Source organism: Agelaius tricolor, unplaced genomic scaffold, assembly GCF_023055355.1.
Source record: "Agelaius tricolor isolate 1412-34295 unplaced genomic scaffold, bAgeTri1.0.p SCAF_2, whole genome shotgun sequence".
NCBI classification, from domain to species: domain Eukaryota; kingdom Metazoa; phylum Chordata; class Aves; order Passeriformes; family Icteridae; genus Agelaius; species Agelaius tricolor.
In genome coordinates, this window is record NW_027269262.1 from 68,294,415 (window position 1) to 68,311,806 (window position 17,392).

Here is a 17,392-nt window from a genome sequence, read left to right on the forward strand (position 1 = left end):
CTCCTCAAATTAGGAAACAAATGCTTAAGAGATACTTAAGAACTACTAAAAAGGACTCTAATTTCCTGTGTTTTTCTGTCCTCTAAATGGAATTTTGAATTATAACACTATACATAGCCATTGGGAATTTCAGACCCATAGAACTCTCTACCTTGTTTCAGGAAGTAGAAATAAATTTTGGTGATATTACAGCAAAAATGTTAAAACTACAAACTCTCCTATTAAAGACACAAACCATCATGATCCGTATCAATATGTAAGACAACAATAAGAATAGGAAATAATAAATTAAAAAAAAAAAAACAAAAAAAACCAAAGCACAGTATCCTAAATACAGAACTTTGCAGCAAAATATGCCCAAAACTGAAACTCACTCATCTTCCAAGGAAGTACACTGTGTTTTCCTCCTACTTGTAACTTTTCGAAAGGCCTGGATGTAGTACCATGTAGTCAGTTGTGCTAATGTCATGGGTTTATCTCAAATGACCCAGAGGACTTAGGTCAAAAAGAGAAAAAATAAGGCAGTGTAAGAATTCAGAAGGGTATAGTATCTCCCTCTGTCCCCAGGAATAATTGCAGAGGTGAAAACACCAAAGGGAAACAAATGTGTTAGTCTGATGGACATCAGAAGGTTAGTGCTTTTTTATAATCACATTTTCAGGCTGAGGGCAAGAACCTTATTTCACCACTGGTCTATCTGAGAAAATTATTAGCAGCTATATATTTAATATGTTTTATGTCAGCCTTCAGCACTTAACCAGCCTGTAAAAGTAGAGAAATCTTTCAGGGAAGAAACCTGCAGGAAAGCAGCATATGGAGAACAATTTGAGGAGTAGAAATTTAGCCAAAATAAAGGTGAGTTTCACTGCATAGATTAAAATACTGAAGTCATAATATCTGCATACAGGATTTAATGTATTTCCCTGAGCACAGGCATCATGCTGCCAGCATTTGGAGCTATGAGGGAGCTGCATCTTTCTGGAACAGGACTGGTATACCAGAGGGATACTCCAGGATATCTCTGATGGTACTATATACCTATGTGTAACTAAATTAATCTTCTAGAAGTTGCCCACATAAAAAACATTTGTCTAAACCATCATTATACCTGGTGGTGGTCAGTTGTTGACAAAATGTATGTCTGCTGTATGTTGATGTGAGTATAAGTGTAGGCTTTGCTGTCTGTGTTTAATAGCTACTTAGACACATAGGACATAAACAAGAAACTATATGTAGGCACCTAATTTAAGTGTCTTCATTCTTGAGCTGAAGCCTAGCCTTTACCTATGGAGATTTATATAAAGTACTGCTTGTGTCAGAATGTGAAATTCAAGACTTCAATGACACAGATAAAAGAGGACTTAAGATTGTCCTGAACTAAGAAATCTTCACATCTGAAAGATATATTCATCAATTTAATAGAGATCTAGTGACTTGATTTTAATTCTTTTACTTGAATATAAAGCAGATAATGTTTGTGGACTTAATTTGGATTAAAAAAAGCAAACAGCAAATAATTCTTCAAGTTCAACATAGCATTTCAAATATAAGTGTGAGCTCAAATCTAATGTTAAGTGACCTCTGATTTTTATGTGAGGAAAATATGTGTGCAACATTTTTTATTTACAGTGATAGATTTTTATGAATGACCCATTTAAAGAAAAGCTTCTTGCAAGCTAAAAAAAAAATTGCGAGAATGTAGTGATGGTTATAAAAAATGTTAGGAAATTTCTGTTGTTTAGAAAATTTACAAGAGACCCCAAACAATTGATTGGGAAGTTTAATTTCACATGAAATGCAGAAGAATTACATGAACGTTTCAGAGCTGCTCATTTCAGACTCTCATTTTCCATTCCAGATGAAATGAAAACAGTCACAGTTCTGGGCCATCTCACCAGACCAATGCTTCAACCCTCAGGTTAAAGGTTGAAATGACTGAGTCTTACTTAGGTCTCAGCTATGCCACATATTTTTGCTCTAATCAGTATGAGAATAAAGCACGATCCAGCATGATGAATACACCTGTACAAGAAAATAAAGCACCTGAATTGCACCAAAAACTTTTACTTTTTTTTTTAATGAAAGGCAAAAAAATGCAGTCAATAAGAGCAGTTTGCCATAGTAACATAATTTTGCATTAATAAAATATCTTCATTGTGGATGTACTTTTCCTTTCTCCCTGTGGAAGCAGTTATACTTCATGAAGCTAGTTTAATTTTCACTGGATGAAAGGGAGAGGGGCTGACATTAGCCACAAGGCAAATGGAGTAGCAGCTTTGAGTATCACCAATCAATATTTATGCCTGTGGCTACCATAAATCACTGGGGTAAAACCAGGCAGGTTTGGGTTTTCCACTAAACAACATGAGAGTGTCTCTTCTGAAGGGCTTCCCCAGCTCATCCAATTTCCCAGGTTCCAGGCTTTGGTGCTGGAAAACTAGAACTGAAAGCAGGGTTCCACTGAAATGGGAGCCCATGTTTGAAGTGACAAAGTGGTAAAAAATTTCTGGACTCTTCCTGTTCCACTGCTGTAGGAAACCTCTAAATCATACCCAAAGGGCAACATTTGCAGCAGCAGAGCTGCTTTGTTCCCCTGACTGAATCATTGCTCATTAGCCTTATCTTTAGTAGCAATTATCATTTCTCATGCTGTGCAGGCCCAGTGAATCTTAGGTAACGTGGCTTCAGGCAGGGTACAGGACTTATGCACACACCCTGTGGCAGATTTATTAAGTACAGGAGGATGAATCTCAAGGGCAACTCACAGAAACCTCAGCAAGTTTCTTTTACAGATTCCTTTTTAATGTTACCATTTGAATGGATCATTTTGCATATTGAGTCATAAATTTCCAAAAGATTATTTCATTCAAAAAATAAGAACAAGATAATATATGGAATTTTGGTGCCCAGTTATGCAATATACAGCAGTCATATTTTCTCATGTCAGTTTAAAAAAAATTCATAAATTTGCAGGATAGCATGGACATGGAAAAACAGGGTGAGGCATTCTCACCTATGGATGTATCAGGGCTACCAACTGTCATATAACTGCTTTTGCTTTGAATACTAGAGTGCCTCTTGGTGCTGTATAAAAATGTCCAAGGTTTTCCACTTGATAATTCATTCTGATTAGGTATTTTGCTTTGAAATAAATTTTATTATTGAATTTTACAGGCTGTTTTTATTACTGCCATTAACAACCAATCCCATTCTTTCCCTCTCTTGTTCTTAATTTTTGTTTAAAAAAACTACACAGGAGCAAAAGAATTCAAACACTAAATACATTTTTAAAAGTTTAAATTTGGAAACATAAAATGAAAAGTTAAAAAAATATTTGTAAAAAAGATAAGCAATTGCTTTCTTATAAATTCCCTGACTGGAATAGTGACACCATGTTGCCCAATATTTATAGATTTATGCAGTAACTTTTCTTTCCAGTATGTTGCAGCTGTTTTCATGGCACCAGTTTCCTGCCTAGTATTGCTAATAGTGATTTTCATAGGTCACAAATATACAAGAAATAAAAAACAATCTTCCAAATCCTTTAAAACAGACTAATTTATATGGCAGAATAAATGCAGCTACTGAACTTGTGATAGTTTTTATTTGTTATATTTTAGTGTTGAATTTTTGTGTGGTCTGGAAAAGAAATAGCAGAAACCTCTGTGACAAAATATGACTGGCATGTTACATGTTGAGGATGAAAAATTATTTCTATATATATGAATTCTTTCTATTCTGTGAAATATGTGAATTTGTGATAGAGAATTTGTTCAACCCAATTCAAAATAAAGGATGGAATGATATAAAGATTAATGAGAGGGGTAGAAATTTCATTGTTGGCTTTTTATTCAACACAAAGTTGGTCCTGAATGTAATTGCATGGATAAAGAAAATCTGCCTTTTTGAACAAGTGATGGATTTTTAATTTTTAATTTTTTTTTATTTTTTTAATGCTCCTGATTGGTATTTTTTGGAAATTTCATTCCTGAAATAGGAATTCTCTTCTATGAACAAAGAGAGACATATTTTACCATGGAGAATTGCCACCAAGTTACTTAAAGCACTGGGAATTGCTTGCAATTCTGTTGTGAAATGAAAATAGTTCTGAAACTATCACCTTAAAAAGGTGTAGACAGTAACTTATTAATAACCATTTTTGAGAACTGGTCAAAGAGGACAAGAAGGTTGCACTAGAGGAGAAGAAATCCCCAAGGAAAATTTTAACCAGCTCTGGCTTTTTGCTCCTAGAATCTCCTCAGGATAGTAACAGAACTGTGTGAATTGCAGGCAGTCCACCAGCCCTCAGGAACAGCAGAGCACAGCAGCAGAAGAGTTTATTTTGCTCCTCATCTTGACATTTCTTTTAGTATGAGAGCCAGGCAAAATACATTAACCATTATTTTGTTATAGAAATGAGTAAAGAAAATTATTCTTAGATATGCACAGGGGTCCTAACTGGGACACTCAGGTAGCATGAGACTTGTGTTGATAAAAGTCAGAGGTCATAATATCCCTCTGCCTCCATTTCTCTATTTTTTGCAGTGAAAGTCATGACTTTTATTTATTCCTCCTTAAAATTGTTACAATTATGACTTGACTAGTAATCACAGATGACTATGTAGAGCTAAAGGATTATGTAAATACAAACTTTTTTTCTTGTTATTGTGCTGTCTAATATGTTGTTCTCTCATCCTCCCTGCCATTAAGCTGCCATCAAATGCAGTTTGTACAATAAACGTATTACAACCTTAATCCATGCTGTTATAGCTTTAGAAGCCATAATAGTGTATCTTACTGGCTTTATAAATATACCTGGATAGCTAAATTCTAACTCTTTTTCTAATTAAAGTGAAGAGGGCCACAGTTTCCCTTAAGCTTTCTGGTTGTTTGTCAGCACAGAGCTTTCATGGGGTTAACTCATAAAGAAAAATTTTTTCTTAACACTGTCTTGGGAGCAGCATTCGCTCCCAAGTAAGAGCATTTTCTCTATTAAACCCCTAGACCTCCCTTTATGCTTGAGATTAAGCAGAATCTCCTTTCTACTGGGGCTAATAATTCCTTTTTATCTAGAGGTAAATGCAACCCAAACACGGTAAATAGCACCGGCAAAACAATGCAATGCCGGCTTATTGGTATGTTTATAGCCTCATACAAATGGATAGGTCTGCTCAGTTTTTAATTACTTCTGTTATTAAACCTCCCTTTAGAAGCAAAAACAGTTTTTGAAGAAAGAAACCAATGTTTAGCATTTCACAGCAAAAAAACCCTTCATCAATCACCTGACCTTTCTCAGCCTGCCTTGAGGTTACTTCAAAGAAAAAAGTCAGTGGGCAAAACTTGGAAATCTCAGATGTCTCCCAGTTCTATTCCTAATTCAAGATTTAAGATACCTAGAAAGGTTTCTGAATTCAGCTGACCATTTTCTGTGCAAGCAAAGAGAAATGGGAAAAAAATGTGAAAACGTCGCAATAAATCTGCAAGACTTTTTCACCCTTTATTTTTAGGTTTCTTTGCTTTGTGGAAGGACAGGACTTTAAGTTTGCTTTCTCCCTTTGAGAGGTAAAAACTGCATTTTATAGCAGCCAGGGAAGCCCCAACAGGGCTTGGCATGCCCTTTTCTTGTGCTGCACTGGCTGAAATCCCTCCTCTGATTCAGAAAAGACCTTCAGTTATCTTCAAACCTTGCAGATAACTATTGAAAGGAAGGGAGACCATAAGAATGGTGACCAGAGACAATAATCTTACTAACAAGGGGTGTAGAAAGAGACAGACCTTCGCACTAATATGAAGACTGTTGTTAGATGTATAGTACTGCATTGAGGAGCATGAGTAATTTAACCTATGGACTATATTCCAGGCAAACTTTCATACAGTTCTCTATGTACATATTAATCAGCAGAAATCACGAGTCTCAGATTATTCACTTCATCAGATTAGTTTAGGACTTCATATTTAAAGTAGAAGAGCAGTTATATAGATTCTTTACAAATTCATTAGAATTTCACTTGTACTCACTGGTTTCAAAACTGCCCAGAACAAAAATGTTCAATTTGATTTCTGCACATATTTGTAGGACACAAGTTATGGTTTTTTGGTCTGCAAGGTGATACTATTGCTACTTAAATTGTGAATCTTTTGAAATGCAGGTAATAACTAATCAGCAGTTAATATTTGTTAAGTACATTGTTTCTCCTTTCTTTGACCTAAAGGAATTCTCTCAGTGAAAGCTTTAACTTAAGGATGTTTTAACTGAGAAAAACCCATTAGAGCAGACTGTAGTTAAGTATACTTTTGGCAGCTAAGATGGTGCAAATGATAGTTAGGAGAATCTGCAACACAAATCCCCACAGATTTATCCACAAAACTGCTGAAACAATGGAAATTCTGTCATTATGTAGCAATTCAGGCACTGCTCCAAATGGGAGAATTCCTTTCAAAGCGTGCATACTGCACCTGTATTAAGTTGATTATATTTTAAGAAATTTAGGTGATTGCTTAAAGCTGCTTGCTCAAAGTTAGCAGTATCGCATGAAAAGTGAGAGAAGATTAGTGAGAGAAGAAGGAGACTAGGACTTCCAAGCTAAAATGAACAGCAGAGTGGTAAGAGAGAGCAGGAAAGGAAACTGCTGTGCCAGGGAATGGCCCACAGGGAGTTCTCCAGAATCAGCTTTAATTAATGTTCCAGTCCACAACCCTTGTACAAAAGCTGAGATCTGATAGAGATTGCTAATAGCATAATGCTATCCTTTATCATTTTAACTCAAAGGAATACATCATGAATGAAATAAATGACATAAAAGACTGGAGTAATAGAAATGGCCCAAAGTATCGTAGTGTAAAAAGGCAAGGCCAGGAATGTATGGTTACTTAATGTAATCTCTAATCATAAAGTAGGTAATAGATTCCTGAGCAAGAGAGGGACCTTGGGGCAATCCCAGAAATAATGTCAGACATGAATATTTTGCAGCTATGGAAAAGACAAGTGTATAACCAGAATTTATCAGATATGTTTTCAACAGAGCGAGGGTATAACTACACAGACCAGCAAAGCCTCCTTTTAAAGACAATAGCTTTGCTTAGGAAATGTCATTTCAAGTGGGAATAAGGGCAGAGAAGGGCTGCAAAACTGGTTATAGGGATACAGAACTTTTGATACCCAGTAAGTGTGAAAGGCATTGCTTCATTCAGCCAAACAAACCGGAGGCTGTGGAGAGAAAGAAGTGCTCTGTATAGTTAGAAGGATATATGTGAACTCTAAGGAAACTAAAAAAAAACAAACAACAAAAAAAAAGGAAACAAAACCATATATGCTATCTGAGCAGTACAACAAGTACACTTAAAATGGCACAGAATAATTTCTGATGGGAATTTGGATACTGGGTTTCAGGAAATATTCACAGAAGAGATGGAAGAAAAAAACAAACTTAACTGCTCCCACAGTGCTACAGCTGCCACCTGCAAGAGAATGGCACTTGTTTTCTCTTGTGACCATCAGGAAGTTGGGTGTACTCTGGGGGGCAGACATTTTCACCTCAATGTGAGAACAAGTAGGTGGGTACTTGATCAACAGGTGACAAAATCAATTATAATACATATCATATGGGTTAGTTTCTTGTATGTTTTAATAAAGATTGAGGAGAAATTTCTGTGGAGATCAATCAGGTTAAGACGTAAACTTCTTCTTTGCTTCCCTCCTGGTATGAAACATGAGATATTTTCATGGGTTTTGCAAGTTGGAGATACTGCCCTGTAGCAAAAGTGAAAGATGGTCACAGGCCTATTAGCCAAATATGGCAAGATGATCCTGGTATGACCAGACTAATGTCTGGAAAGGTCTGTAAATTTAAGGCAGTCTCTACAAAAGAAAATAGTCCATTAAGGTTTCAGTGCCCACTACAGAAAAATAAGCCTCTAAAGTTGTTCTTTCTACACACTTTTAGCTGGTAAATTTATTTCTCAGTGACAGTTTACTTCCTCAGACATGAAAGTCAATGTCAAAAAATGCCATTTGAAATTTTTAAGAGTCCATTATAACTGCCTTTTAAGTTTCCTTGATTAGCACAGAAAATATGGAACAGCTATTAAACTGCTGTTCCCCTAATAAACATTAATTATAAGACAGCAGGTGATTAATCACTGATAATGAGCTATAGATGACTTTTAATGGTCAGCTAATAGTGTCATGGGCCTTTAATGCTGAAAATAATTAAAATTAATATCAGATTGTATGGTGAATACACATGCTAAAATGTGCTTACAGTTCAAAAAGCAGACAACCAAATATAGAAGGGATATCTTTCCCTGTGACCATGACGCTTTCTAGCTCAGTGCTCTAGGCACATGCAGGAGGGGAAACATTAATTATTGTTTTAAGGGCTGTTTGAGACAGAGCTTGGATTTGGATTATAATTTACAGCTGTTGTTTTTCCCACTGCAGGTGAAAGTCCTAACCAGCATTTTGCATTTTATTCTCCTTTGTTGTTGCTCCTGGCACTAGAAATCTTGAATTATAACATGGAGAGTGAATCCATAATGGCAAAGAAATATTTTCTATCACCCCTCCACTTCTGAAACAACCTATAGATTATTACTAAGGCACTCTCATGAAAATAGAGATGTGACTTGCAGTCTCTCCCTGCTTGCAAAGAAAATGTAATCCTGGCCTTTCCTTCCTAGATGGCTATAAGTGATGCTGCCCTGTAAGGTTCAGTCTTTAGGGGGAGAAGAGCAGTTCTTTAACTGAAAGAGAGTTACAGCCCTGAAAGAAGATCCAAAACCATCAACATTTTGCACCTTAAAATGAAATTTGCTTGTTTTCACTTCCTATCCTGCTGGGTCATGTCAATATCCTGGCATTCGCTTGCCTTCCTGCTGGGAACCAAACTCTCACACTACTTCTGGAAAGTTCTCTCTAGCCTGAGAGGTGCTCAGCACAGATTGCTTTGCTTCTTTAGGGCTACTTTTTCTCCTAAGACATGTCTAAGCTTTGTGTTCAAACAGGTTTTATACATACTGAATAGTTCCTTCAATATGTTGTACCCCATACTGTGTTTGGCATTGCTGGGAAAGTGTAAATTTGCCATGTCAGAAAGTGCATGAATGATCATACAGCACAGGCAAATATAGGATGGTGCTTGACCCCATGTCCTGCCTCTCTTCACTTTCTATTGTAGTTAAAGTCTTTGGTACCTAATTTATGTCATTGCAGATTCTGGAATGTATTCTATGTATAGGGTTTACCAGGATGGTAGCAAAACATTTTTCTTTAAGGACCCTCTTCCATATTCATGGACAAATTAAGAATTCTAATGCTACAGCCATGTAGAAAATCTGATTGTTATAAAATTCAAAAGAATTTGGGGAATAAAATTTTCTAAACTTTTGGTGGGGTTTTGTGTTGTTTTTGTTTTGGTTTTAATTTTGTTTTTGCTTTTGTTTTTGGTGGTTTTTTGGTATGTAAAAGCTATCAATGAGTACTGGGTTTAAATGTCAAAAGCAAAATAATCAGTTCACCAAGGTGGGAACAGATGTGAGTTCAATGTCAAAATAATCTTGGTTTTGCAATAATTTTCATACTTTACACTGTCCTTTTCTATTTTTTTTTCAGTACCTATCAATATACCATGTTGTCTTGCCATGTGTTAAATCCTCATCAGTCAAACATTTACACAGGTTAACAGCTTTACAAATGTCACCAGAGAAAATTAAGCTAATTTGTCTGCCCACACGAGTAGTTGCTTTTATTTGCAAGATTTTCTGAGAGCTCACGTGAGATTGTCATGTGATACAGCAATCATGAAACTTTGAGCTTTATTCTAAATTTACAGCAGGGTTATTCCTTCACATCACCGGTGGAGCTAATTTCACTTTCCTTTTTGAATTAGCAAAATATTCTTAGTAATTGTAAATGAGCAACTTGAAAAGGTCATAGAAATTAATTGAGGAAGGGGAAGGGAAAGACAAAAAAGATAATCTGGGACAAGAGATACAGGGAAGAAGAAGAGAAGAAGCAGGAGTGAAGAAGAAAAATATTAAGAAAATCCAGAAGCATAAGAGATGGATAGGAAAGAGCAGAACATAAAAGCAGGAAAAAACAGATGTAGAAAGATAACATCAACAGAAACCACTTTTCACATTGTTGTGGATTTAATTCCTCTGCTTTGGTTTTTTTTTTTGTTTGTTTGTTTGTTTTATGGATTTTTTAATGGATTATGTATTTTCAATGGATTTTTATATTTCACAGGATTAAAATAAAAAAGAGGTAAACGAAATATTTTTTAAAGTTCAATATCAGTATTCAAATTACAGTGTTCACAGTTTCAGCTGATGTCCTGAAAGTAAGTCAAATTATGAAATTCTAATATTGTATTTCAATATGCCTTGACAATGTTGGATGATAATACTCTAGCAATAAGAAAAGGAGGAATTTTTTCATAGTTGAACATAAATGACAGAAAATCAATCATGACCTTCCTTCAGCAAAAGTATAATTTTTAAGGCTGAATATTTGACAAATTATAATCTAGCAATAATCTATTATTATTATTGCTATTAATAATTTATGTAATTGTTATAAATTAAAAATTAATCCTTATAAGGACATATGGGAAATTTGAAGTTTTCAGGAAAGTTTATGAACAATCATATGAACTTATTGCCAGATTTTTGGTAACACAAAAACCCCAAGTTTCTAACTCCTTGCAGTCATTAAAGAGCAGAAGACAGATTTTGGAAGAGTTGCACTGTCAAACATCCATTGGGCTGGCCAAATTCCAGTGCAGAAAATTACACTCTGCTTACTGACAATTGCCTCTTCTGTTTCAAACATCAAGGCCTGTTTTTTACCTGCTGTCCTAGTTATTAGGCTTGTGGCTAACCTGCAACATGTTGCTAAATCCATCACATGCTTATCTACCTTGCTGAATTGTCACCCTGATCATTTATTAACTCTGTTAAGGAAGTGTGCTGGTTTTAATCAGTGTGATGGCAATTTGACTTCTGTACAAAATACAAGAAAGTATTACAAATAAGCTCCAGACCAGAATTTCAAAAGCTAATCATTCAGGAATGTGACACTCTAGGTTTCTTTAATTAGTCCTCTGTCTCAATGCACATTTCTTGTATGCTGTAAAACACATTTAAATCAGAGGACACTCTTCCATTGAACAGTTGAGTACTTGCATAGTTTTAGTCACGTGCAAAACCTAATCAGCTCTGAGCTACAGATATACAAATTGCATTTTTTATTTATAAAGGGGAAGGAAGCTTAAATTACTTGATTGGTCTTCTGCCAACACTGAAGCTGCAGAAGATTTAAAATTATGTTGAATCCTTTCACAAATACCTTAATTGCAAAGGCAAGTGATTAGAGCATCCTTAACTCTTTTTAAAGACAGTCATGTTGAAACAGAACCTAAGTCTTATCAAGTAATAAGGTGAATGTCAGTGGAAAAGATAATGTGTATGTGCAAGATGATACTGTAATCAGCAATCCCAGAGCTCAAGAAGCAGCAGCTACAGTGGCTCATGAAAACACTGTGGGTTCCTGCAGGAGAAATGGCAAAGTACAGCAAGATCATTGCCTTTTCAGTAATAGGGCTGCAATTAGGACAGGATTGCTTTTTCCTTGTTTTGCCCTGTAATTACATATAACAGCCTTGATAAGATTAAGTGCTGTGATAAATTCTGCATTTTTGCTTAGCTGAAAATAGGAACTGTATGTGTTTTTAGATAACCAGATAATTTAAAATCTCATCATCAAGCTCATTTTTCAGGACTTATTCAAAGATTGAAATCAGTCAGATTCTGTTTCATGTTCAGGCATATCATTTTTGCAATGGAAAGGGATATAATGCTTCCATAGCAACACATTAAACACATCAAGTCAATGCCTTGAGAGCTACTGACATTAACATGAATTAACAGTTTAACATGAATTCCCAACTATTTGTATGAAAAAAGGTTGCTTCATATATATTTGTGTGTGTGTGTGTGTAAACATGCAAGTACCTCTGGTATTTCTTATTGATGATTAAGCAGAAATTACTCTATATACCAGTGAAGCTAAAGACAAACCCCCCCCTTGTCTCACATACTTACATATTGTACAAGATCTATTAATAGATGGACACTTAATAGCTGTACAAGTGTATCTTAATGAACCTTAGGATGGTATAGCTTTCCTTGTAATTGCTGACAACTATGTTGCTTTACGTTTAAGATCATGCATGCTTATCAGAGATGCCATTGACTTGTACTTGTTCTGTTTATTGATTACTTAATTAGTTTCCAAGATAGCTAATCAGGGACAAATTCAAGTGTTTAAGCATCTCTTGCTGTGTCTCACTTTGAGCACAAAATGGTGGAGCATCTGTTTTACTCAGAGAAATAAATTAACCCCACTGAACTGAACTAGTTTAAATCATGATATAGGGTACAAAGTTGGTACAATAATATGAAGGTAATTTGGGGGAAGCTGGTATGCTGTCTCATCTTCCAAAACTTATGGGAAAGAAGGCTTTATCAGCTTCCCAAATGATAATGTGAAGATCATTTTTCCTTTTTCTTCCACACAGTTGTTTACCAAATGTAGCCTTTAACAGTCAGGATAAGAAGCTTTTTGCTCACAACAACAACCTCTGGGGATTTCTCTGTCACAGAAATAAAATCAAGCAAATGTCAACATTCTTAGTAGCAAACATTGCACATCACAGTTGAAACTGTGTCTATAATTGACTGTGGAGGGTGGTATCTGTCTCAAAAAATTAAACACTGAGCCTAAGTTCACACAGTGTTTTGTTTTGACAAACCCAGAAGTATTTGTCTGTAATTTGCTATTTTAAAGTCATATTGAGTGTCTATCTTTAATAAAATTTCAGAAAATATTCAAACTAAATTTTTTTTTTTTTTACTTAAAAACTTGACATAAAATGTATAGGTTTTCTGAGAGACTGTGTTCCTTAGTTAATTGTTCAGCATACTTGACGCATATTCATGTTATTTGGGCTTATTAAATCTGCTTTATAAAGCAAAAGGCTTGGTGTAAAAAACAATTTTTCTCAGGTTTTAATGAGGTATTTGATGTTAATACAAGAAAGAACTTCTGCAGCTACATAACTTTTAACGCAGAACTCATCATAGAATCAAAGAATCATGGAATGGTTTGGGTTGGAAGAGGACCCTGAAGATCATCTAGTTCCAACCTCCCTGCCACAGACAGGGACAGCTCCCACTAGACCAGCTCCCACTTGCTCAGAGCCCCATCCAATCTGGTCTTGAATTCTTGCCTTCCTGTGGCCTCTGACAGTTTTACCAGGTGTTCAATGTACTTCTAACAATTCCTTTTGAGAGATGATCAGAAAAACACAGCACATTAGCAGGGACCTGTCCAAGCTTAACACATTTCTTTTAGCCTTTTTCCCAGTATAGACTGAAGAGTCCAGTACTCAGGAGTATGTCTTTATTATCTGAGAAACTGCTCTGCTATGATACCCACAGCTGTTTAATATGAGAACAGAGCAACAGTGCTCAAGGCTCCTTATTGTATCTTGTAGGCAAGAGAGACGATAAGATTCGCTTGGCAATCAATCTCACACTTAAACTCAAAGGACGCTGAACCAAGACCGATATTAAATAGAAGCCAGTGGAGAAGAAAAGTGGGGGAAAATAGAAGAAAAAAAATTCTGAAAATCTTTATGAAAAATAATGTGGTTCAAGTGAGACTTTGAAGTAAGGAATATTTTAACTGTTGCCATAAAATCTGTATATCACATTTATTCTCAACAAATATAACAGCCTATGTTAACAGACACAGATATATGATTTCTTTTTTTTCTAATGCAGCATGCAAGCTATCATCTATATGTTATTAGTGGATTGCAACTAAAATATTGATTCCTATGTTAATCACTATTCCAAAAAATAACTTGGAAGAAAACATCCCTAAATCTAGTGCTTGAAAGAGACTCTGCCTTCTGATTACCACTCACCAGTATTTTGCCAGTATTTTGAAATCAAAATATATAAATAAAATTCATTATTTTCAGTTGATGATGATTTTGAGACTCATGATTTTGAGTAATGACATTTTTTTGATGAGTCTGACTTTTCCTGAACTATTTTTGCTGCTGAAACCAGTAAGTAAGTTAATTCAGACTTTGTGTTTGCATGGAAACAATTGAACTTTTTGTGTAGTACTCCTATTAAAATATGTAGCAGGATAGATAACTCCTATATATGGTTAATTTTATACTTCAACAAATCTAGGGGTTATTTTATTATTTTAAATCAAATTTCATATGAGAAATTTATTAGACTGAATTCAGCAGTTCTTAGAATAAAAATGTTTGGCCATTTTTATTTACCTACAGCAACAAAAATGAAGTCAAGGTGCTTCCAGTGATAGCCTCTAGTGGCTTGATTTCTTCATCTTCTCCTTCTTTAAAATGAACAAGCATAATAATTTCATAAATATTGAACTTTAATTCAAATAAACAGAATATGGAATGTGAAGCAAAAGCAATTCAGTAAATACTACCATTACACTGATTTTTTAAGCTAGTTTCTCATAATTTCAAGAGAATATTTACCCTATAACTAGAAGAAGAGGAAGATATTCTTAAAATTGTATCTTTGAAGAAACTTAAGCATCTCCTGAAGAAAAGCAAAATATATGCTGATTGTCCAACACAGTAATCTGCTAAAAAATTTCATTGATAAAACACAGAACACAGAAACGTGATGACATTGAGGTATGGCAAAGAAAAAGCAATAATGTGGAAAATTTAGCTGCTAATAGAATCAAAAAATTGGAAGAGTGCAGGATTTGTTTGTTAGTATTTATATGACTTGCACAGCCAGGTCTTGCAGTAATTTGAGGGCAGTCAATTTGCAGAGTCATTATAACCCTTTTGCAAACCCTAACTATAGACCAAAAGAGTAAAAATGACTTGTGGTAATCATTTGTTCTCCCAAGTCTACACTGCATATGAAGCATCATTTACTGTCAACACCAAGAGATTTCACAACACAGTAAGAGGCCACATATTATCACTAGGCTCTCCAAAAGCCATTGTCTAAAGGATGAATTTAATGAGTCTACTTGTAGTAAACTCAGGTTCCAGCTCTGAATACAGTAAACCTAGAGTCAAGGGAGTTTCAAAAAATTCAAACCAGTAACTGGTATGTAGATGAGCATTTCGTAATTTTATTGCTATGGCTCTACAGCTATTTTCTTGAAAGACATCTATCATGATGTCATGAACATAAAAGTTGGTTTCTGTACATGTGGAATGAGAAAAATGAAAACTGTTCATTGTTTCTAAAAGGTTTTAGTGATAAGCATTTTAGTGATAAGCAATTCCATACTTGCCAGGTGAGAGGCAAGACACTGAACTGTCAACATGAAAAGAAAAATCTCATTCCCTTTTTCAATCTGCTTAAGAAGCAATGCAGGGTCAGCAGAACTGGTGTTTATGTACAGGTGGTCCTGAGGCTGCTCCAGTTCAACTTGAGGGCTGCTCAGCAGCTGCTGCTCAGAGCATTCCACAGCACACCACTGATGCTGCTTAAACAGCATTAACTTTAGCCCAGTTACCATGCATTGAGCTGTGCTAAAAATATGATGCTGCAGAAAAAAAACTGATTTTTGGCTGTTAAAGCCCTCTCCTCCTTTATGCTGAGAAAGCTCAGCCGAATACCCACGGAGATGCTTCTGAGGTCTATTAAGAAGAAACAGCATGGAGCTTGCGGTCGCATCAAAGATACTGTATCAGATCAGTGCCACATGACAAATTACCACAGTCTTAAATGGTGAGAGAAAAACAGTGTGAATAAGGGAGGCAGATATAATTAATGTTTCCACTTTAATAGGTATCATTTGGAGAATTTTAGTTTCACAGTAGGTAAGTAGCTTAAAGAAATACTTCTATTGGGTATTATGTTTTGGTGTTGACTCACAGACAGCTGTTTGCTAAATAAAGTTCCAGCATTGATAATGGTATTCAAAAGTATAAATATTCCACATCTGATCTTTTTCATTTGTCAGAAAACTATTTTTCTATGTGTTATGCTCACTGTCTTTTGAAAAGCTTGTTGGTTTCTGTGGAGTCCAACTAACATCGAGCTTCTTGAGAGTATGTTAGAGTTTGGGGAGTTTGGGGTTTGGTTTGGGGTTTTTTTGGTTTGGTCTGATTTGGTTTGGTTTGGATTGGATGGTTGGGGGTTTTTCTGGGGGGGTTGTTTTGTTTTCTGCAAGCAGGAACATAGGAACATTCAGTGTAAAGTTAAAGAATGTTCCTTTCTGCTTATGAATGTCTCTGCTTATGAAAATGCACACCTGTCATGCTGGAGGCACTTCTGTCTGGGATTCTTTCAAAGAAATCCTCCCAGTCATACTCTCTGTATTACAGGGGGAATGCTCCAGTCATGTCAGACTCTACTGAGAGACGAGACAAAACAAGAGCAATGGGCACAAGCTGAGAAATGAGGGATTCCATCTGAACACAAGAAAAAAACTTTTTTTTACTGGGAAGGTGCTTAAACACTGTCAGTTTGTCCAGAAAGACTATGGAGTTTCCTTGGAAATATTTGAAAGCCATCTGGACACGGACCTGGGGAAATTATCTAGCTGACCCTGTGTGAGCAGGAGGGGTGTACTAGATGATATCAAGAGGTCCCTTCCAACCACAAAAATTCTGTGGTTGGAGCTCTAACTCCATGTTGTGATAAACCAGCTATGAGCTGTGCAGCTTCTAGGTACTGAAATATTTCAGTGAGTACTTGCTTGGAATTGCTGCCCCACAATCATCATACAGCATCATACATATTCCATCTTGCTTCCATTCTACTCACATTTGAAAATTTGCTCTCTTGTGAAGCCACATCGTTCTGTAGATTTTACGAGCAGCTGAGTTACACAGCAGTATTTGTGCTGAAATACAAACATGAGTGCAAGGTGATGGTGAGCAATATTAATCTGATCTTTACAGTTTTGAAAGGTGCTTACAGTGTATGTGCCAGGGAGCCCCAAGAGGCCAGGTGATCCACAAGGCAGAAAGAGCTGGGAATTAAGAGTAGGTGTGGCATGGGCAGGGCAGTGCTGTCCTTCATGATCCACCTGGGCAGAGCGGTGAGAGACAGGATCCATAGACTGTCCCAGACAAGATGGAGTGATGAGCCAAGTCCAAGGAGAGCCCAAGGAAACCCTCAGGAAGGGAGAAAAGACAACTTACAATGTAGGTGCAAGGTCTACCCAGGAAACCCCCAAACCAGGACATCAGGAGGCAGGTCTGAGCTCAGGGACACCTACAACTTAACTCAAGGCAGCTCTTCATTTGCAGGTGTGTGCTTGAACAAAACCCCTGCGCCCATGGGCAGAGGTGGTAGATGC

General features: G+C 36.1%; 1 protein-coding gene across 8 annotated transcripts in view; it reads left to right on the forward strand.

Annotated features, from left to right (window-relative positions):
* The window catches only part of RALYL (RALY RNA binding protein like), a 370,535-nt gene that overhangs the window by 57,006 nt on the left and 296,137 nt on the right, over window positions 1-17,392 (forward strand). The window contains exon 3 of one of the 8 annotated variants that reach the window (XM_071421352.1): window positions 1,859-4,665. The exons of the other annotated variants lie outside the window; for them this stretch is intronic. The gene's annotated coding sequence lies outside the window, so the exon portion shown is untranslated. Of the gene's footprint in view, window positions 1-1,858; window positions 4,666-17,392 lie in introns of those variants that run through there. 8 annotated transcript variants of the gene reach the window in all.